This window comes from Cyprinus carpio, chromosome B23 (assembly GCF_018340385.1).
Source record: "Cyprinus carpio isolate SPL01 chromosome B23, ASM1834038v1, whole genome shotgun sequence".
Taxonomy (NCBI): domain Eukaryota; kingdom Metazoa; phylum Chordata; class Actinopteri; order Cypriniformes; family Cyprinidae; genus Cyprinus; species Cyprinus carpio.
Genome location: NC_056619.1, coordinates 865,456 through 886,254, shown reverse-complemented (window position 1 = coordinate 886,254; position 20,799 = coordinate 865,456). Strand labels below are relative to the sequence as shown.

The 20,799-nt window shown below is 51.1% G+C and overlaps 20 non-coding genes and 2 pseudogenes across 20 annotated transcripts; all 22 read left to right on the top strand.

The window, feature by feature from the left end:
- The first annotated feature begins 369 nt into the window (after positions 1-369).
- On the top strand, positions 370-533 carry LOC122142131. The gene has a single exon (XR_006158365.1). It is a non-coding gene; the product is annotated as a U1 spliceosomal RNA (small nuclear RNA).
- A 658-nt stretch (positions 534-1,191) lies between these two features.
- LOC122142055 lies at positions 1,192-1,338 on the top strand (annotated as a pseudogene).
- A 936-nt stretch (positions 1,339-2,274) lies between these two features.
- On the top strand, positions 2,275-2,465 carry LOC122142074. Its single transcript, XR_006158324.1, has one exon. It is a non-coding gene; the product is annotated as a U2 spliceosomal RNA (small nuclear RNA).
- A 512-nt stretch (positions 2,466-2,977) lies between these two features.
- Positions 2,978-3,141, top strand: LOC122142130. Its single transcript, XR_006158364.1, has one exon. It is a non-coding gene; the product is annotated as a U1 spliceosomal RNA (small nuclear RNA).
- A 926-nt stretch (positions 3,142-4,067) lies between these two features.
- On the top strand, positions 4,068-4,258 carry LOC122142060. The gene has a single exon (XR_006158310.1). It is a non-coding gene; the product is annotated as a U2 spliceosomal RNA (small nuclear RNA).
- A 514-nt stretch (positions 4,259-4,772) lies between these two features.
- Positions 4,773-4,936, top strand: LOC122142129. The gene has a single exon (XR_006158363.1). It is a non-coding gene; the product is annotated as a U1 spliceosomal RNA (small nuclear RNA).
- Positions 4,937-5,513: 577 nt separating this feature from the next.
- LOC122142058 lies at positions 5,514-5,721 on the top strand (annotated as a pseudogene).
- Positions 5,722-6,662: 941 nt separating this feature from the next.
- Positions 6,663-6,853, top strand: LOC122142070. Its single transcript, XR_006158320.1, has one exon. It is a non-coding gene; the product is annotated as a U2 spliceosomal RNA (small nuclear RNA).
- A 529-nt stretch (positions 6,854-7,382) lies between these two features.
- Positions 7,383-7,547, top strand: LOC122142156. The gene has a single exon (XR_006158390.1). It is a non-coding gene; the product is annotated as a U1 spliceosomal RNA (small nuclear RNA).
- A 1,417-nt stretch (positions 7,548-8,964) lies between these two features.
- LOC122142139 lies at positions 8,965-9,128 on the top strand. The gene has a single exon (XR_006158373.1). It is a non-coding gene; the product is annotated as a U1 spliceosomal RNA (small nuclear RNA).
- Positions 9,129-10,076: 948 nt separating this feature from the next.
- LOC122142066 lies at positions 10,077-10,267 on the top strand. The gene has a single exon (XR_006158316.1). It is a non-coding gene; the product is annotated as a U2 spliceosomal RNA (small nuclear RNA).
- Positions 10,268-10,787: 520 nt separating this feature from the next.
- LOC122142044 lies at positions 10,788-10,952 on the top strand. The gene has a single exon (XR_006158303.1). It is a non-coding gene; the product is annotated as a U1 spliceosomal RNA (small nuclear RNA).
- A 939-nt stretch (positions 10,953-11,891) lies between these two features.
- On the top strand, positions 11,892-12,084 carry LOC122142091. The gene has a single exon (XR_006158341.1). It is a non-coding gene; the product is annotated as a U2 spliceosomal RNA (small nuclear RNA).
- A 515-nt stretch (positions 12,085-12,599) lies between these two features.
- Positions 12,600-12,766, top strand: LOC122142154. The gene has a single exon (XR_006158388.1). It is a non-coding gene; the product is annotated as a U1 spliceosomal RNA (small nuclear RNA).
- A 961-nt stretch (positions 12,767-13,727) lies between these two features.
- LOC122142065 lies at positions 13,728-13,918 on the top strand. Its single transcript, XR_006158315.1, has one exon. It is a non-coding gene; the product is annotated as a U2 spliceosomal RNA (small nuclear RNA).
- A 521-nt stretch (positions 13,919-14,439) lies between these two features.
- On the top strand, positions 14,440-14,603 carry LOC122142150. The gene has a single exon (XR_006158384.1). It is a non-coding gene; the product is annotated as a U1 spliceosomal RNA (small nuclear RNA).
- Positions 14,604-15,564: 961 nt separating this feature from the next.
- Positions 15,565-15,760, top strand: LOC122142093. Its single transcript, XR_006158343.1, has one exon. It is a non-coding gene; the product is annotated as a U2 spliceosomal RNA (small nuclear RNA).
- Positions 15,761-16,273: 513 nt separating this feature from the next.
- On the top strand, positions 16,274-16,437 carry LOC122142138. Its single transcript, XR_006158372.1, has one exon. It is a non-coding gene; the product is annotated as a U1 spliceosomal RNA (small nuclear RNA).
- Positions 16,438-17,394: 957 nt separating this feature from the next.
- LOC122142083 lies at positions 17,395-17,587 on the top strand. The gene has a single exon (XR_006158333.1). It is a non-coding gene; the product is annotated as a U2 spliceosomal RNA (small nuclear RNA).
- A 512-nt stretch (positions 17,588-18,099) lies between these two features.
- Positions 18,100-18,264, top strand: LOC122142121. Its single transcript, XR_006158355.1, has one exon. It is a non-coding gene; the product is annotated as a U1 spliceosomal RNA (small nuclear RNA).
- A 945-nt stretch (positions 18,265-19,209) lies between these two features.
- LOC122142062 lies at positions 19,210-19,400 on the top strand. The gene has a single exon (XR_006158312.1). It is a non-coding gene; the product is annotated as a U2 spliceosomal RNA (small nuclear RNA).
- A 510-nt stretch (positions 19,401-19,910) lies between these two features.
- LOC122142122 lies at positions 19,911-20,074 on the top strand. Its single transcript, XR_006158356.1, has one exon. It is a non-coding gene; the product is annotated as a U1 spliceosomal RNA (small nuclear RNA).
- Positions 20,075-20,799: the final 725 nt, after the last annotated feature.

Genomic DNA, 20,799 nt, shown 5'->3' with positions numbered 1-20,799 from the left:
TTGGAGTCTTTCACTAACGAGCTGATGCATCGAATCAGGTGTGTCTGGTTAAAGGGAGTCATCTAAAACAGATGACAACCGATTCAGATCTTCGAGTCTCTTCTAATGAGCTGATGATCTGAATCAGGTGTGTTTGATTAAGGTGACATAGAACACATTCATGCAGTGTTGGGGGGCCTCCAGGAACGCGGTTGGGAAACACTGATCTAAAACCAGGGTTGGGAAGCATCGGCTCGTGCCAACGCTTGGCAGTTTGCAGGCCCGTAACGGAAGGCAGCCGTCCTTCCTTTGCTAGGGGGGGCGGCGCTTCACCGTTGATGAGGACGGTAGAGACGGAAATGGTACCTCTGACTGGCCGCCTGGGCCTTCATACTTACCTGGCAGGGGAGACACCATGATCAAGAAGGCGGTTCACCCAGGGCGAGGCTCGTCCATTGCACTCCGGCCGTGCTGACCCCTGCGAATTCCCCAAATGTGGGAATCTCGACTGCATAATTTATGGTAGTGGGGGACTGCGTTCGCGCTCTCCCCTGAAAGTGCTGGTTGAAAAAAGCAGATGGATTTTTTTTTCCTCCCGACCTTTTTTTATACAAAGCGTTTGTTCTCGCTTACTTTTCGGCTTCTCAATGATCCAGAGAGCTGTTCAGAATGAGGACTTCCGTCCGTCCTATGCTTGATATGGGTTGTGCATGTGTGTGAAAAAAAAAAAAAAGAGTCACTTGCGCTCTGAAAAAAAAAACCGGCCCCTGGTGGTCAGACCTCACTTTTCAGGTCGATCGGATTGACTGCTGCTGCTGCCGAGCTGTAGCTGTTTTTCATGTCTGTTTGGTTGTGCAGTTTCATTTCCTTTTCCCTTTTTTTTTTTCAGCGTGCAGCGCCACCAAGTGGCCAGACGCAGCACCCCTTTTTTCTCCTGACCACAGACTGAGCCCGTGCATAGGCGTGCCGATTTGGGTGAAGTGATCTCATTCCTTTCTGGAGTTTATATAGCCATTTTAGCAACCTGGGCCACACGACCTTCGAACGTTTTGAGGGCCCCTCGCCAAGGTGGATGGAAATTTCCACTTTTTTTTGGATGATTATTGACCGTCAGACTCCAGAGAATCTTTCTGTGCTGCTTTGGTTCGGACTGGGCCAAATACCTGGTGCTGGTTTGCAAAAGAAGGTTTTCGACAAAATCCCAAATAGTCGAAAATTTCGCCAGAGCGACCTGCCAATTCGAGACCTGCCTCTCGTTCGGCTCGAGCCAAGGATTCCGATGACTGCGAATTCCCCAAATGTGGGAATCTCGACTGCATAATTTATGGTAGTGGGGGACTGCGTTCGCGCTCTCCCCTGAAAGTGCTGGTTGAAAAAAGCAGATGGGGTTTTTTTTCTCCCGATCGTTTTTTTTTTATACAAAGCGTTTGTTCTCGCTTACTTTTTCGGCTTTTCAATGATCCAGAGAGCTGTTCAGAATGAGGACTTCCGTCCTATGCTTGGTATGGGTTGTGCGTGTGTGAGAAAAACAAAAAAAAAGAGTCACTTGCGCTCTTGAAAAACCAGCCCCTGGTGGTCAGACCTCACTTTTCAAGTCGATCGGACTGACTGCTGCCGAGCTGTAGCTGTTTTCATGTCTGTTTGGTTGTGCAGTTTCATTTCGTTTTCCCTTTTTTTCAGCCTGCAGCGCCACCAAGTGGCCAGACACAGCCTTTTCGCCCCTCCTGACCACAGACTGAGCCCGTGCATAGGCGTGCCGATTTGGGTGAAGTGATCTCATTCCTTTCTGGAGTTATAGCCATTTTAGCAACCTGGGCCACACGACCTTCGAACGTTTTGAGGGCCCCTCGCCAAGGTGGATGGAAATTTCCACTTTTTTTTTTTGGATGATTATTGACCGCCAGACTCCAGAGAATCTTTCTGTGCTGCTTTGGTTCGGACTGGGCCAAATACCTGGTGCTGGTTTGCAAAAGAAGGTTTTCGACAAAATCCCAAATAGCGAAAATTTCGCCAGAGCGACCTGCCAATTCGAGACCTGCCTCTCGTTCGGCTCGAGCCAAGGATTCCGATGACATGAGGCACGTGGCTCTGCGACAAACCGTTTGGGAGTTACGAGCGATGCCGTACTCTCCGCCGCAGCAGAGCCACCGTCGGGCCGATCGGGGCGAGGCTCGGTGACGTTGCAGACGGGGGAGGGTCCTACCGTCCCCCAGCGTTTCAGGTCTCCCTGACTTACCAAAGCCGAGATGGGCGTGGCCATGTCCCGCTTCCTCCTCCCCGCTGCACCATTGCAGCATCGCTTCTCGGCCTTTTGGCTAAGATCAAGTGTAGTATCTGTTCTTATCAGTTTAATATCTGATACGTCTCCTATCCGGGGACTACATATTAAATTGATTTTTGGATCACGGAGCTGGAGCCGGGGCTTGCTCTGTCCACTCCACGCATCGGCCTGGTATTGCAGTGTCTCCAGGAACGGTGTGCTTCCCTTTTCAGGGATTGCTGCTTATTGTGATGAATAACAGAAAAAAAGGAATGAGGGCTTTGTCCTGGCTCCCCCTGAGGTCTGCTCTTGTTGTTGTGGTGGTTGCTGTTTTATTGAGAATTCTCCTCGGATGCATCCACCTGAGGCCTTGGAGTCTTTCACTAACGAGCTGATGCATCGAATCAGGTGTGTCTGGTTAAAGGGAGTCATCTAAAACAGATGACAACCGATTCAGATCTTCGAGTCTCTTCTAATGAGCTGATGATCTGAATCAGGTGTGTTTGATTAAGGTGACATAGAACACATTCATGCAGTGTTGGGGGGCCTCCAGGAACGCGGTTGGGAAACACTGATCTAAAACCAGGGTTGGGAAGCATCGGCTGGTGCCAACGCTTGGCAGTTTGCAGGCCCGTAACGGAAGGCAGCCGTCCTTCCTTTGCTAGGGGGCGGCGCTTCACCGTTGATGAGGACGGTAGAGACGGAAATGGTACCTCTGACTGGCCGCCTGGGGCCTTCATACTTACCTGGCAGGGGAGACACCATGATCAAGAAGGCGGTTCACCCAGGGCGAGGCTCGTCCATTGCACTCCGGCCGTGCTGACCCCTGCGAATTCCCCAAATGTGGGAATCTCGACTGCATAATTTATGGTAGTGGGGGACTGCGTTCGCGCTCTCCCCTGAAAGTGCTGGTTGAAAAAAGCAGATGGGTTTTTTCTCCCGATCTTTTTTTATACAAAGCGTTTGTTCTCGCTTACTTTTCGGCTTCTCAATGATCCAGAGAGCTGTTCAGAATGAGGACTTCCGTCCTATGCTTGATATGGGTTGTTGTGCATGTGTGAAAAAAAAAAAAAAGAGTCACTTGCGCGCTCTTGAAAAAACCGGCCCCGGGTGGTCAGACCTCACTTTTCAAGTCGATCGGATTGACTGCTGCCGAGCTGTAGCTGTTTTCATGTCTGTTTGGTTGTGCAGTTTCATTTCGTTTTCCCTTTTTTTCAGCTTGCAGCGCCACCAAGTGGCCAGACGCAGCGCCCTTTTTTCTCCTGACCACAGACTGAGCCTGTGCATAGGCGTGCCGATTTGGGTGAAGTGATCTCATTCCTTTCTCCAGTTATAGCCATTTTAGCAACCTGGGCCACACGTCCTTCGAACGTTTTGAGGGCCCCTCGCCAAGGTGGATGGAAATTTCCACTTTTTTTTGGATGATTATTGACCGTCAGACTCCAGAGAATCTTTCTGTGCTGCTTTGGTTCGGACTGGGCCAAATACCTGGTGCTGGTTTGCAAAAGAAGGTTTTCGACAAAATCCCAAATAGCCGAAAATTTCGCCAGAGCGACCTGCCAATTCGAGACCTGCCTCTCGTTCGGCTCGAGCCAAGGATTCCGATGACATGAGGCACGTGGCTCTGCGACAAACCGTTTGGGAGTTACGAGCGATGCCGTACTCTCCGCCGCAGCAGAGCCACCGTCGGGCCGATCGGGGCGAGGCTCGGTGACGTTGCAGACGGGGGAGGGTCCTACCGTCCCCCAGCGTTTCAGGTCTCCCTGACTTACCAAAGCCGAGATGGGCGTGGCCATGTCCCGCTTCCTCCCCGCTGCACCATTGCAGCATCGCTTCTCGGCCTTTTGGCTAAGATCAAGTGTAGTATCTGTTCTTATCAGTTTAATATCTGATACGTCCCCTATCCGGGGACTACATATTAAATTGATTTTTGGATCACGGAGCTGGAGCCGGGGCTTGCTCTGTCCACTCCACGCATCGGCCTGGTATTGCAGTGTCTCCAGGAGCGGTGTGCTTCCCTTTTCAGGGATTGCTGCTTATTGTGATGAATAACAGAAAAAAAAAAAGGAATGAGGGCTTTGTCCTGGCTCCCCCTGAGGTCTGCTCTTGTTGTTTCGGTTGTTGCTGTTTTATTGAGAAGTCTCCTCGGATGCATCCACCTGAGGCCTTGGAGTCTTTCACTAACGAGCTGATGCATCGAATCAGGTGTGTCTGGTTAAAGGGACATCTAAAACAGATGACAACCGATTCAGATCTTCGAGTCTCTTCTAATGAGCTGATGATCTGAATCAGGTGTGTTTGATTAAGGTGACATAGAACACATTCATGCAGTGTTGGGGGGGGCCTCCAGGAACGCGGTTGGGAAACACTGATCTAAAACCAGGGTTGGGAAGCATCGGCTCGTGCCAACGCTTGGCAGTTTGCAGGCCCGTAACGGAAGGCAGCCGTCCTTCCTTTGCTAGGGGCGGCGCTTCACCGTTGATGAGGACGGTAGAGACGGAAATGGTACCTCTGACTGGCCGCCTGGGCCTTCATACTTACCTGGCAGGGGAGACACCATGATCAAGAAGGCGGTTCACCCAGGGCGAGGCTCGTCCATTGCACTCCGGCCGTGCTGACCCCTGCGAATTCCCCAAATGTGGGAATCTCGACTGCATAATTTATGGTAGTGGGGGACTGCGTTCGCGCTCTCCCCTGAAAGTGCTGGTTGAAAAAAGCAGATGGGTTTTTTTCTCCCGATCTTTTTTTTTATACAAAGCGTTTGTTCTCGCTTACTTTTCGGCTTCTCAATGATCCAGAGAGCTGTTCAGAATGAGGACTTCCGTCCTATGCTTGATATGGGTTGGTTGTGCATGTGAGAAAAAAAAAAAAAAAAGAGTCACTTGCGCTCTTGAAAAAACCGGCCCCTGGTGGTCAGACCTCACTTTTCAAGTCGATCGGATTGACTGCTGCCGAGCTGTAGCTGTTTTCATGTCTGTTTGGTTGTGCAGTTTCATTTCGTTTTTTTTTTTCAGCCTGCAGCGCCACCAAGTGGCCAGACGCAGCGCCCTTTTTCTCCTGACCACAGACTGAGCCCATGCATAGGCGTGCCAATTTGGGTGAAGTGATCTCATTCCTTTCTGGAGTTATAGCCATTTTAGCAACCTGGGCCACACGACCTTCGAACGTTTTGAGGGCCCCTCGCCAAGGTGGATGGAAATTTCCACTTTTTTTGGATGATTATTGACCGTCAGACTCCAGAGAATCTTTCTGTGCTGCTTTGGTTCGGACTGGGCCAAATACCTGGTGCTGGTTTGCAAAAGAAGGTTTTCGACAAAATCCCAAATAGCCGAAAATTTCGCCAGAGCGACCTGCCAATTCGAGACCTGCCTCTCGTTCGGCTCGAGCCAAGGATTCCGATGACTGCGACGTGGGTCCCCAAATGTGGGAATCTCGACTGCATAATTTATGGTGGTGGGGGACTGCGTTCGCGCTCTCCCCTGAAAGTGCTGGTTGAAAAAAGCAGATGGGTTTTTTTTCTCCCGATTTTTTTTTATACAAAGCGTTTGTTCTCGCTTACTTTTCGGCTTCTCAATGATCCAGAGAGCTGTTCAGAATGAGGACTTCCGTCCTATGCTTGATATGGGTTGTGCATGTGTGCGAAGAAAAAAAAAAAAGAGTCACTTGCGCTCTAATAAAACCGGCCCCTGGTGGTCAGACCTCACTTTTCAAGTCGATCGGATTGACTGCTGCTGCCGAGCTGTAGCTGTTTTCATGTCTGTTTGGTTGTGCAGTTTCATTTCAGGTTTTTCCTTTTTTTTCAGCCTGCAGCGCCACCAAGTGGCCAGACACAGCACTTTTTTTTTCTCCTGACCACAGACTGAGCCCGTGCATAGGCGTGCCGATTTGGGTGAAGTGATCTCATTCCTTTTTCTGGAGTTATAGCCATTTTAGCAACCTGGGCCACACGACCTTCGAACGTTTTGAGGGCCCCTCGCCAAGGTGGATGGAAATTTCCACTTTTTTTGGATGATTATTGACCGTCAGACTCCAGAGAATCTTTCTGTGCTGCTTTGGTTCGGACTGGGCCAAATACCTGGATGCTGGTTTGCAAAAGAAGGTTTTCGACAAAATCCCAAATAGCCGAAAATTTCGCCAGAGCGACCTGCCAATTCGAGACCTGCCTCTCGTTCGGCTCGAGCCAAGGATTCCGATGACATGAGGCACGTGGCTCTGCGACAAACCGTTTGGGAGTTTACGTGCGAGCGATGCCGTACTCTCCGCCGCAGCAGAGCCACCGTCTGGGGCCGATCGGGGCGAGGCTCGGTGACGTTGCAGACGGGGGAGGGTCCTACCGTCCCCCAGCGTTTCAGGTCTCCCTGACTTACCAAAGCCGAGATGGGCGGGGCCATGTCCCGCTTCCTCCCCGCTGCACCATTGCAGCATCGCTTCTCGGCCTTTTGGCTAAGATCAAGTGTAGTATCTGTTCTTATCAGTTTAATATCTGATACGTCCCCTATCCGGGGACTACATATTAAATGGATTTTTAGATCACGGAGCTGGAGCCGGGGCTTGCTCTGTCCACTCCACGCATCGGCCTGGTATTGCAGTGTCTCCAGGAACGGTGTGCTTCCCTTTTCAGGGGATTGCTGCTTATTGTGATGAATAACAGAAAAAAAGAGGAGGGCTTTGCTTGGCTCCCCCTGAGGTCTGCTCCCCCTTGAGGTTCTGCTCTTGCCGTGGTTGCTGTTCTATTGAGAATTCTCCTCGGATGCATCCACCTGAGGCCTTGGAGTCTTTCACTAACGAGCTGATGCATCGAATCAGGTGTGTCTGGTTAAAGGGAGTCATCTAAAACAGGTGACAACCGATTCAGATCTTCGAGTCTCTTCTAATGAGCTGATGATCTGAATCAGGTGTGTTTGATTAAGGTGACATATAACACATTCATGCAGTGTTGGGGGGCCTCCAGGAACGCGGTTGGGAAACACTGATCTAAAACCAGGGTTGGGAAGCATCGCCTTTTGCCAACGTTTGGCAGTTTTGCAGGCCCGTAACGGAAGGGAAGCAGCCTTCCTTCCTTTGCTAGGGGCGGCGGCGGCGTTCACCGTTGATGAGGACGGTAGAGACGAAATGGTACCTCTGACTGGCCGCCTGGGCCTTCATACTTACCTGGCAGGGGAGAACCATGATCAAGAAGGCGGTTCACCCGGGGCGAGGCTCGTCCATTGCACTCCGGCCGTGCTGACCCCTGCGAATTCCCCAAATGTGGGAATCTCGACTGCATAATTTATGGTAGTGGGGGACTGCGCGTTCGCGCTCTCCCCTGAAAGTGCTGGTTGAAAAAAGCAGATGGGTTTTTTTCTCCCGATCTTTTTTTATACAAAGCGTTTGTTCTCGCTTACTTTTCGGCTTCTCAATGATCCAGAGATTTGTTCAGAATGAGGACTTCCGTCCTATGCTTGATATGGGTTGTGCATGTGTGAGAAGAAAAAAAAAAAAAAAAAAAAAAAGAGTCACTTGCGCTCTTGAAAAAACCGGCCCCTGGTGGTCAGACCTCACTTTTCAAGTCGATCGGATTGACTGCTGCCGAGCTGTAGCTGTTTTCATGTCTGTTTGGTTGTGCAGTTTCAGCGTTTTTTCGTTTTCCCTTTTTTTCAGCCTGCAGCGCCACCAAGTGGCCAGACGCAGCACCTTTTTTTTTTCTCCTGACCACAGACTGAGCCCGTGCATAGGCGTGCCGATTTGGGTGAAGTGATCTCATTCCTTTCTGGAGTTATAGCCATTTTAGCAACCTGGGCCACACGACCTTCGAACGTTTTGAGGGCCCCTCGCCAAGGTGGATGGAAATTTCCACTTTTTTTTGGATGATTATTGACCGCCAGACTCCAGAGAATCTTTCTGTGCTGCTTTGGTTCGGACTGGGCCAAATACCTGGTGCTGGTTTGCAAAAAAAGGTTTTCGACAAAATCCAAAATAGCCGAAAATTTCGCCAGAGCGACCTGCCAATTCGAGACCTGCCTCTCGTTCGGCTCGAGCCAAGGATTCCGATGACATGAGGCCCGTGGCTCTGCGACAAAACGTTTGGGAGTTTCGAGCGAACTCGCCGCAGCAGAGCCATCGGGCCGAGGGGGGGTCTGACGTTGCAGACGGGGGAGGGTCATCCCCCAGCGTTGCAGGATGACTTACCAAAGCCCGATCAGTGCTTTTCCCCGCTCCCGCATCGCTTTTTTATACTAAGATCAAGCGTTGTTCTCGAGTCTCTCGATAATGCTGATGATGATGAATCAGTGTGAATCAGGTGTGTTTGATTAAGGTGACTACATAGAAATTGATTTTTCAGCTGGAGCGGGGTTGCTCTGTCCACTCCACGCATCGGCCTGGATTGCAGTGTCTCCAGGAACGCAGGGTTTGGAAAACACTGATCAGAAAAAAAACCAGGAATGAGGGCTTGTTGGGAAGCATCGGCTGCTCTTGCAATGCCGTGGTTGCTTTTTAGTTTGCAGGCCAGTAACTGAGGCAGCAGTCTTTCCTTTGCTGAGGCTCGAATCGGTGTGTCCGTCATCTTGATGATGACTGAATCAGGGTAGAGACGGAAATGGTACCATTCTGGGGGGACTGGAACCGCCTGGGCCTTCATACTTACCTGTGCACGCTTGGGTTTGAGGCCCACCAGCCGTCCTTCCTTTGATCACCGTTGATGAGGACGGTAGGCGGAAATGGTTTGACTGGCCGCCTGGGCCTTCATACTTACCTGGCAGGGGAGACACCATGATCAAGAAGGCGGTTCACCCAGGGCGAGGCTCGTCCATTGCACTCCGGCCGTGCTGACCCCTGCGAATTCCCCAAATGTGGGAATCTCGACTGCATAATTTATGGTGGTGGGGGACTGCGTTCGCGCTCTCCCCTGAAAGTGCTGGTTGAAAAAAAAGCAGATGGGTTTTTTCTCCCGATCTTTTTTTATACAAAGCGTTTGTTCTCGCTTACATTTTTGGGCTTCTCAATGATCCAGAGAGCTGTTCAGAATGAGGACTTCCGTTCTATGCTTGGTATGGGTTGTGTGTGCATGTGAGAAAAGAAAAAAAAAAAAAAAAAAAAAAAAAAGAGTCACTTGCGCTCTTGAAAAACCGGCCCCTGGTGGTCAGACCTCACTTTTCAAGTCGATCGGACTGACTGCTGCCCGAGCTGTAGCTGTTTTCATGTCTGTTTGGTTGTGCAGTTTCATTTCGTTTTCCCCCTTTTTTTCAGCTTGCAGCGCCCACCAAGTGGCCAGACGCAGCACTTTTTTTTCTCCTGACCACAGACTGAGCCCGTGCATAGGCGTGCGATTTGGGTGAAGTGATCTCATTCCTCTCTGGAGTTATAGCCATTTTAGCAACCTGGGCCACACGACCTTCGAACGTTTTGAGGGCCCCTCGCCAAGGTGGATGGAAATTTCCACTTTTTTTTGGATGATTATTGACCGTCAGACTCCAGAGAATCTTTCTGTGCTGCTTTGGTTCGGACTGGGCCAAATACCTGGTGCTGGTTTGCAAAAGAAGGTTTTCGACAAAATCCCAAATAGCCGAAAATTTCGCCAGAGCGACCTGCCAATTCGAGACCTGCCTCTCGTTCGGCTCGAGCCAAGGATTCCGATGACATGAGGCACGTGGCTCTGCGACAAACCGTTTGGGAGTTACGAGCGATGCCGTACTCTCCGCCGCAGCAGAGCCACCGTCGGGCCGATCGGGGCGAGGCTCGGTGACGTTGCAGACGGGGGAGGGTCCTACCGTCCCCCAGCGTTTCAGGTCTCCCTGACTTACCAAAGCCGAGATGGGCGTGGCCATGTCCCGCTTCCTCCCCGCTGCGCCATTGCGGCATCGCTTCTCGGCCTTTTGGCTAAGATCAAGTGTAGTATCTGTTCTTATCAGTTTAATATCTGATACGTCCCCTACCCGGGGACTACATATTAAATTGATTTTTGGATCACGGAGCTGGAGCCGGGGCTTGCTCTGTCCACTCCACGCATCGGCCTGGTATTGCAGTGTCTCCAGGAACGGTGTGCTTCCCTTTTCAGGGATTGCTGCTTATTGTGATGAATAACAGAAAAAAAGGAACGAGGGCTTTGTCCTGGCTCCCCCTGAGGTCTGCTCTTGCTCTTGCAGATGCCGTGGTTGCTGTTCTATTGAGAATTCTCCTCGGATGCATCCACCTGAGGCCTTGGAGTCTTTCACTAACGAGCTGATGCATCGAATCAGGTGTGTCTGGTTAAAGGGAGTCATCTAAAACAGATGACAACCGATTCAGATCTTCGAGTCTCTTCTAATGAGCTGATGATCTGAATCAGGTGTGTTTGATTAAGGTGACACAGAACACATTCATGCAGTGTTGGGGGGCCTCCAGGAACGCGGTTGGGAAACACTGATCTAAAACCAGGGTTGGGAAGCATCGGCTCGTGCCAACAACTTGGCAGTTTGCAGGCCAGTAACGGAAGGCAGCCGTCCTTCCTTTGCTAGGGGGGGCGGCGTTCCACCGTTGATGAGGACGGTAGAGACGGAAATGGTACCTCTGACTGGCCGCCTGGGCCTTCATACTTACCTGCAGGGGGGAGACACCATGATCAAGAAGGCGGTTCACCCAGGGCGAGGCTCGTCCATTGCACTCCGGCCGTGCTGACCCCTGCGAATTCCCCAAATGTGGGAATCTCGACTGCATAATTTATGGTAGTGGGGGACTGTGTTCGCGCTCTCCCCTGAAAGTGCTGGTTGAAAAAAAGCAGGGTTGTGTTTTCTCCCGATCTTTTTTTATACAAAGCGTTTGTTCTCGCTTACATTTTTGGGCTTCTCAATGATCCAGAGAGCTGTTCAGAATGAGGACTTCCGTCCTATGCTTGATATGGGTTGTGCATGTGTGAGAGAAGAAGAAAAAAAAAAAAAAAAAGAGTCACTTGCGCTCTTGAAAAACCGGCCCCTGGTGGTCAGACCTCACTTTTCAAGTCGATCGGACTGACTGCTGCCGAGCTGTAGCTGTTTTCATGTCTGTTTGGTTGTGCAGTTTCATTTCGTTGTCCCTTTTTTTCAGCTTGCAGCGCCACCAAGTGGCCACGCAGCAGCACCCTTTTTTCTCCTGACCACAGACTGAGCCCGTGCAATAGGCGTGCCGATTTGGGTGTGCGTGATCTCATTCCTCTCTGGAGTTATAGCCATTTTAGCAACCTGGGCCACACGACCTTCGAACGTTTTGAGGGCCCCTCGCCAAGGTGGATGGAAATTTCCACTTTTTTTGGATGATTATTGACCGTCAGACTCCAGAGAATCTTTCTGTGCTGCTTTGGTTCGGACTGGGCCAAATACCTGGTGCTGGTTTGCAAAAGAAGGTTTTCGACAAAATCCCAAATAGCCGAAAATTTCGCCAGAGCGACCTGCCAATTCGAGACCTGCCTCTCGTTCGGCTCGAGCCAAGGATTCCGGATGACATGAGGCACGTGGCTCTGCGACAAACCGTTTGGGAGTTACGAGCGATGCCGTACTCTCCGCCGCAGCAGAGCCACCGTCGGGCCGATCGGGGCGAGGCTCGGTGACGTTGCAGACGGGGGAGGGTCCTACCGTCCCCCAGCGTTTCAGGTCTCCCTGACTTACCAAAGCCGAGATGGGCGTGGCCATGTCCCGCTTCCTCCCCGCTGCGCCATTGCGGCATCGCTTCTCGGCCTTTTGGCTAAGATCAAGTGTAGTATCTGTTCTTATCAGTTTAATATCTGATACGTTTCGCCTACCCGGGGACTACATATTAAATTGATTTTTGGATCACGGAGCTGGAGCCGGGGCTTGCTCTGTCCACTCCACGCATCGGCCTGGTATTGCAGTGTCTCCAGGAACGGTGTGCTTCCCTTTTCAGGGATTGCTGCTTATTGTGATGAATAACAAAAAAAAAAGGAACGAGGGCTTTGTCCTGGCTCCCCCTGAGGTCTGCTCTTGCAGATGCCGTGGTGGTTGCTGTTCTATTGAGAATTCTCCTCGGATGCATCCACCTGAGGCCTTGGGAGTCTTTCACTAACGAGCTGATGCATCGAATCAGGTGTGTCTGGTTAAAGGGAGTCATCTAAAACAGATGACAACCGATTCAGATCTTCGAGTCTCTTCTAATGAGCTGATGATCTGAATCAGGTGTGTTTGATTAAGGTGACACAGAACACATTCATGCAGTGTTGGGGGGCCTCCAGGAACGCGGTTGGGAAACACTGATCTAAAACCAGGGTTGGGAAGCATCGGCTCGTGCCAACGCTTGGCAGTTTGCAGGCCAGTAACGGAAGGCAGCCGTCCTTCATTTGCTAGGGGCGGCGGTCCACCGTTGATGAGGACGGTAGAGACGGAAATGGTACCTCTGACTGGCCGCCTGGGCCTTCATACTTACCTGGCAGGGGAGACACCATGATCAAGAAGGCGGTTCACCCAGGGAGGCTCGGCTCGTCCATTGCACTCCGGCCGTGCTGACCCCTGCGAATTCCCCAAATGTGGGAATCTCGACTGCATAATTTATGGTAGTGGGGGACTGCGTTCGCGCTCTCCCCTGAAAGTGCTGGTTGAAAAGAGCAGATGGTTTTTTTTCTCCCGATCTCTTTTTTTATACAAAGCGTTTGTTCTCGCTTACATTTTTGGGCTTCTCAATGATCCAGAGAGCTGTTCAGAATGAGGACTTCCGTCCTATGCTTGATATGGGTTGTGCATGTGTGAGAGAAGAAAAAAAAAAAAAAAAAAAAAAAAAAAAAAAAGAGTCACTTGCGCTCTTGAAAAAACCCGGCCCCTGGTGGTCAGACCTCACTTTTCAAGTCGATCGGACTGACTGCTGCCGAGCTGTAGCTGTTTTCATGTCTGTTTGGTTGTGCAGTTTCATTTCGTTTTCCTATTTTTTTTCAGCTTGCAGCGCCACCAAGTGGCCAGACGCAGCACCCTTTTTTCTCCTGACCACAGACTGAGCCCGTGCATAGGCGTGCCGATTTGGGTGGCGTGATCTCATTCCTCTCTGGAGTTATAGCCATTTTAGCAACCTGGGCCACACGACCTTCGAACGTTTTGAGGGCCCCTCGCCAAGGTGGATGGAAATTTCCTTTTTTTTTTTTTTGGATGATTATTGACCGTCAGACTCCAGAGAATCTTTCTGTGCTGCTTTGGTTCGGACTGGGCCAAATACCTGGTGCTGGTTTGCAAAAGAAGGTTTTCGACAAAATCCCAAATAGCCGAAAATTTCGCCAGAGCGACCTGCCAATTCGAGACCTGCCTCTCGTTCGGCTCGAGCCAAGGATTCCGATGACATGAGGCACGTGGCTCTGCGACAAACCGTTTGGGAGTTACGAGCGATGCCGTACTCTCCGCCGCAGCAGAGCCACCGTCGGGCCGATCGGGGCGAGGCTCGGTGACGTTGCAGACGGGGGAGGGTCCTACCGTCCCCCAGCGTTTCAGGTCTCCCTGACTTACCAAAGCCGAGATGGGCGTGGCCATGTCCCGCTTCCTCCGCCCCGCTGCGCCATTGCGGCATCGCTTCTCGGCCTTTTGGCTAAGATCAAGTGTAGTATCTGTTCTTATCAGTTTAATATCTGATACGTCCCCTACCCGGGGACTACATATTAAATTGATTTTTGGATCACGGAGCTGGAGCCGGGGCTTGCTCTGTCCACTCCACGCATCGGCCTGGTATTGCAGTGTCTCCAGGAACGGTGTGCTTCCCTTTTCAGGGATTGCTGCTTATTGTGATGAATAACAGAAAAAAAAGAACGAGGGCTTTGTCCTGGCTCCCCCTGAGGTCTGCTCTTGCAGATGCCGTGGTTGCTGTTTTATTGAGAATTCTCCTCGGATGCATCCACCTGAGGCCTGAGGCCTTGGAGTCTTTCACTAACGAGCTGATGCATCGAATCAGGTGTGTCTGGTTAAAGGGAGTCATCTAAAACAGATGACAACCGATTCAGATCTTCGAGTCTCTCTCTTCTAATGAGCTGATGATCTGAATCAGGTGTGTTTGATTAAGGTGACACAGAACACATTCATGCAGTGTTGGGGGGCCTCCAGGAACGCGGTTGGGAAACACTGATCTAAAACCAGGGTTGGGAAGCATCGGCTCGTGCCAACGCTTGGCAGTTTGCAGGCCAGTAACGGAAGGCAGCCGTCCTTCCTTTGCTAGGGGCGGCGGTCCACCGTTGATGAGGACGGTAGAGACGGAAATGGTACCTCTGACTGGCCGCCTGGGCCTTCATACTTACCTGGCAGGGGAGACACCATGATCAAGAAGGCGGTTCACCCAGGGCGAGGCTCGTCCATTGCACTCCGGCCGTGCTGACCCCTGCGAATTCCCCAAATGTGGGAATCTTGACTGCATAATTTATGGTAGTGGGGGACTGCGTTCGCGCTCTCTCCTGAAAGTGCTGGTTGAAAAAAAAGCAGATGGGTTTTTTCTCCCGATCCCGATTTTTTTTATACAAAGCGTTTGTTCTCGCTTACATTTTTGGGCTTCTCAATGATCCAGAGAGCTGTTCAGAATGAGGACTTCCGTCCTATGCTTGATATGGGTTGTGCATGTGTGAGAGAAAAAAAAAAAAAAAAAAAAAAAAAAAAAAAAAAAAGAGTCACTTGCGCTCTTGAAAAACCGGCCCCTGGTGGTCAGACCTCACTTTTCAAGTCGATCGGACTGACTGCTGCCGAGCTGTAGCTGTTTTCATGTCTGTTTGGTTGTGCAGTTTCATTTCGTTGTCCCCTTTTTTTCAGCTTGCAGCGCCACCAAGTGGCCAGGACGCAGCACCCTTTTTTCTCCTGACCACAGACTGAGCCCGTGCATAGGCGTGCCGATTTGGGTGGCGTGATCTCATTCCTCTCTGGAGTTATAGCCATTTTAGCAACCTGGGCCACACGACCTTCGAACGTTTTGAGGGCCCCTCGCCAAGGTGGATGGAAATTTCCACTTTTTTTGGATGATTATTGACCGTCAGACTCCAGAGAATCTTTCTGTGCTGCTTTGGTTCGGACTGGGCCAAATACCTGGTGCTGGTTTGCAAAAGAAGGTTTTCGACAAAATCCCAAATAGCCGAAAAAAAATTTCGCCAGAGCGACCTGCCAATTCGAGACCTGCCTCTCGTTCGGCTCGAGCCAAGGATTCCGATGACATGAGGCACGTGGCTCTGCGACAAACCGTTTGGGAGTTACGAGCGATGCCGTACTCTCCGCCGCAGCAGAGCCACCGTCGGGCCGATCGGGGCGAGGCTCGGTGACGTTGCAGACGGGGGAGGGGTCCTACCCCCCCCAGCGTTTCAGGTCTCCCTGACTTACCAAAGCCGAGATGGGGCGTGGCCATGTCCCGCTTCCTCCCCGCTGCGCCATTGCGGCATCGCTTCTCGGCCTCTTGGCTGAGGTAAAGTGTAGTATCTGTTCTTATCAGTTTAATATCTGATACGTCCCCTACCCGGGGACTACATATTAAATTAAATTGATTTTTGGATCACGGAGCTGGAGCCGGGGCTTGCTCTGTCCACTCCACGCATCGGCCTGGTATTGCAGTGTGTCCAGGAACGGTGTGCTTCCCTTTTCAGGGATTGCTGCTTATTGTGATGAATAACAGAAAAAAGGAACGAGGGCTTTGTCCTGGCTCCCCCTGAGGTCTGCTCTTGCAGATGCCGTGGTTGCTGTTTTATTGAGAATTCTCCTCGGATGCATCCACCTGAGGCCTTGGAGTCTTTCACTAACGAGCTGATGCATCGAATCAGGTGTGTCTGGTTAAAGGGAGTCATCTAAAACAGATGACAACCGATTCAGATCTTCGAGTCTCTTCTAATGAGCTGATGATCTGAATCAGGTGTGTTTGATTAAGGTGACATAGAACACATTCAGTGCAGTGTTGGGGGCCCTCCAGGAACGCGGTTGGGAAACACTGATCTAAAACCAGGGTTGGGAAGCATCGGCTCGTGCCAACGCTTGGCAGTTTGCAGGCCAGTAACGGAAGGCAGCCGTCCTTCCTTTGCTAGGGGCGGCGGTCCACCACCGTTGATGAGGACGGTAGAGACGGAAATAGTACCTCTGACTGGCCGCCTGGGCCTTCATACTTACCTGGCAGGGGAGACACCATGATCAAGAAGGCGGTTCACCCAGGGCGAGGCTCGTCCATTGCACTCCGGCCGTGCTGACCCCTGCGAATTCCCCAAATGTGGGAATCTCGACTGCATAATTTATGGTGGTGGGGGACTGCGTTCGCGCTCTCCCCTGAAAGTGCTGGTTGAAAAAAGCAGATGGGTTTTTTCTCCCGACCTTTTTTTATACAAAGCGTTTGTTCTCGCTTACATTTTTGGGCTTCTCAATGATCCAGAGAGCTGTTCAGAATGAGGACTTCCGTCCTATGCTTGATATGGGTTGTGCATGTGTGAGAGAAGAAGAGAAAAAAAAAAAAAAAAAAGAGTCACTTGCGCTCTTGAAAAAAACCGGCCCCTGGTGGTCAGACCTCACTTTTCAAGTCGTTCGATCTGACTGACTGCTGCCGAGCTGTAGCTGTTTTCATGTCTGTTTGGTTGTGCAGTTTCATTTCGTTTCTTTTTTTTTTTTCAGCTTGCAGCGCCACCAAGTGGCCAGACGCAGCACCCTTTTTTTTTCTCCTGACCACAGACTGAGCCCGTGCATAGGCGTGCCGATTTGGGTGGCGTGATCTCATTCCTCTCTGGAGTTATAGCCATTTAAGCAACCTGGGCCACACGACCTTCGAACGTTTTGAGGGCCCCTCGCCAAGGTGGATGGAAATTTCCACTTTTTTTTTTTGGATGATTATTGACCGCCAGACTCCAGAGAATCTTTCTGTGCTGCTTTGGTTCGGACTGGGCCAAATACCTGGTGCTGGTTTGCAAAAGAAGGTTTTCGACAAAATCCCAAATAGCCGAAAATTTCGCCAGAGCGACCTGCCAATTCGAGACCTGCCTCTCGTTCGGCTCGAGCCAAGGATTCCGATGACATGAGGCACGTGGCTCTGCGACAAACCGTTTGGGAGTTACGAGCGATGCCGTACTCTCAACCGCCGCAGCAGAGCCACCGTCGGGCCGATCGGGGCGAGGCTCGGTGACGTTGCAGACGGGGGGGAGGGTCCTACCGTCCCCCAGCGTTTCAGGTCTCCCTGACTTACCAAAGCCGAGATGGGCGTGGCCATGTCCCGCTTCCTCCCCGCTGCGCCATTGCGGCATCGCTTCTCGGCCTTTTGGCTAAGATCAAGTGTAGTATCTGTTCTTATCAGTTTAATATCTGATACGTCCCCTACCCGGGGACTACATATTAAATTGATTTTTGGATCGGACGGAGCTGGAGCCGGGGCTTGCTCTGTCCACTCCACGCATCGGCCTGGTATTGCAGTGTCTCCAGGAACGGTGTGCTTCCCTTTTCAGGGATTGCTGCTTATTGTGATGAATAACAGAAAAAAAGGAACGAGGGCTTTGTCCTGGCTCCCCCTGAGGTCTGCTCTTGCAGATGCCGTGGTTGCTGTTTTATTGAGAATTCTCCTCGGATGCATCCACCTGAGGCCTTGGAGTCTTTCACTAACGAGCTGATGCATCGAATCAGGTGTGTCTGGTTAAAGGGAGTCATCTAAAACAGATGACAACCGATTCAGATCTTCGAGTCTCTTCTAATGAGCTGATGATCTGAATCAGGTGTGTTTGATTAAGGTGACACACAGAACACATTCATGCAGTGTTGGGGGGCCTCCAGGAACGCGGTTGGGAAACACTGATCTAAAACCAGGGTTGGGAAGCATCGGCTCGTGCCAACGCTTGGCAGTTTGCAGGCCAGTAACGGAAGGCAGCCGTCCTTCCTTTGCTAGGGGCGGCGGTCCACCGTTGATGAGGACGGTAGAGACGGAAATGGTACCTCTGACTGGCCGCCTGGGCCTTCATACTTACCTGGCAGGGGAGACACCATGATCAAGAAGGCGGTTCACCCAGGGCGAGGCTCGTCCATTGCACTCCGGCCGTGCTGACCCCTGCGAATTCCCCAAATGTGGGAATCTCGACTGCATAATTTATGGTAGTGGGGGGACTGCGTTCGCGCTCTCCCCTGAAAGTGCTGGTTGAAAAAAGCAGATGGGTTTTTTTCTCCCGATCTTTTTTTTATACAAAGCGTTTGTTCTCGCTTACATTTTTGGGCTTCTCAATGATCCAGAGAGCTGTTCAGAATGAGGACTTCCGTCCTATGCTTGATATGGGTTGTGCATGTGTGAGAGAAAAAAAAAAAAAAAAAAAAAAAAAAAGAGTCACTTGCGCTCTTGAAAAACCGGCCCCTGGTGGGTCAGACCTCACTTTTCAAGTCGATCGGACTGGACTGCTGCCGAGCTGTAGCTGTTTTCATGTCTGTTTGGTTGTGCAGTTTCATTTCCTTTTCCCTTTTTTTTCAGCTTGCAGCGCCACCAAGTGGCCAGACGCAGCACCCTTTTTTCTCCTGACCACAGACTGAGCCCGTGTGCATAGGCGTGCCGATTTGGGTGGCGTGATCTCATTCCTCTCTGGAGTTATAGCCATTTTAGCAACCTGGGCCACACGACCTTCGAACGTTTTGAGGGCCCCTCGCCAAGGTGGATGGAAATTTCCACTTTTTTTGGATGATTATTGACCGTCAGACTCCAGAGAATCTTTCTGTGCTGCTTTGGTTCGGACTGGGCCAAATACCTGGTGCTGGTTTGCAAAAGAAGGTTTTCGACAAAATCCCAAATAGCCGAAAATTTCGCCAGAGCGACCTGCCAATTCGAGACCTGCCTCTCGTTCGGCTCGAGCCAAGGATTCCGATGACATGAGGCACGTGGCTCTGCGACAAACCGTTTGGGAGTTACGAGCGATGCCGTACTCTCCGCCGCAGCAGAGCCACCGTCGGGCCGATCGGGGCGAGGCTCGGTGACGTTGCAGGCGGGGGAGGGTCCTACCGTCCCCCAGCGTTTCAGGTCTCCCTGACTTACCAAAGCCGAGATGGGCGTGGCCATGTCCCGCTTCCTCCCCGCTGCGCCATTGCGGCATCGCTTCTCGGCCTTTTGGCTAAGATCAAGTGTAGTATCTGTTCTTATCAGTTTAATATCTGATACGTCCCCTACTCGGGGACTACATATTAAATTGATTTTTGGATCACGGAGCTGGAGCCGGGGCTTGCTCTGTCCACTCCACGCATCGGCCTGGTATTGCAGTGTTTCCAGGAACGGTGTGCTTCCCTTTTCAGGGATTGCTGCTTATTGTGATGAATAACAAAAAAAAGGGAACGAGGGCTTTGTCCTGGCTCCCCCTGAGGTCTGCTCTTGCAGATGCCGTGGTTGCTGTTTTATTGAGAATTCTCCTCGGATGCATCCACCTGAGGCCTTGGAGTCTTTCACTAACGAGCTGATGCATCGAATCAGGTGTGTCTGGTTAAAGGGAGTCATCTAAAAAAGATGACAAACGATTCAGATCTTCGAGTCTCTTCTAATGAGCTGATGATCTGAATCAGGTGTGTTTGATTAAGGTGACACAGAACACATTCATGCAGTGTTGGGGGGCCTCCAGGAACGCGGTTGGGAAACACTGATCTAAAACCAGGGTTGGGAAGCATCGGCTCGTGCCAACGCTTGGCAGTTTGCAGGCCAGTAACGGAAGGCAGCCGTCCTTCCTTTGCTAGGGGCGGCGGTCCACCGTTGATGAGGACGGTAGAGACGGAAATGGTACCTCTGACTGGCCGCCTGGGCCTTCATACTTACCTGGCAGGGGAGACACCATGATCAAGAAGGCGGTTCACCCAGGGTGAGGCTCGTCCATTGCACTCCGGCCGTGCTGACCCCTGCGAATTCCCCAAATGTGGGAATCTCGACTGCATAATTTATGGTAGTGGGGGACTGCGTTCGCGCTCTCCCCTGAAAGTGCTGGTTGAAAAAAGCAGATGGGTTTTTTCTCCCGACCTTTTTTTATACAAAGCGTTTGTTCTCGCTTACATTTTTGGGCTTCTCAATGATCCAGAGAGCTGTTCAGAATGAGGACTTCCGTCCTATGCTTGATATGGGTTGTGCATGTGTGAGAGAAGAAAAAAAAAAAAAAAAAAAAAAAAGAGTCACTTGCGCTCTTGAAAAAGCCGGCCCCTGGTGGTCAGACCTCACTTTTCAAGTCGATCGGACTGACTGCTGCCGAGCTGTAGCTGTTTTTCATGTCTGTTTGGTTGTGCAGTTTCATTTCGTTGTCCCTTTTTTTCAGCTTGCAGCGCCACCAAGTGGCCAGACGCAGCACTTTTTTTTTCTCCTGACCACAGACTGAGCCCGTGCATAGGCGTGCCGATTTGGGTGGCGTGATCTCATTCCTCTCTGGAGTTATAGCCATTTTAGCAACCTGGGCCACACGACCTTCGAACGTTTTGAGGGCCCCTCGCCAAGGTGGATGGATGGAAATTTCCACTTTTTTTGGATGATTATTGACCGTCAGACTCCAGAGAATCTTTCTGTGCTGCTTTGGTTCGGACTGGGCCAAATACCTGGTGCTGGTTTGCAAAAGAAGGTTTTCGACAAAATCCCAAATAGCCGAAAATTTCGCCAGAGCGACCTGCCAATTCGAGACCTGCCTCTCGTTCGGCTCGAGCCAAGGATTCCGATGA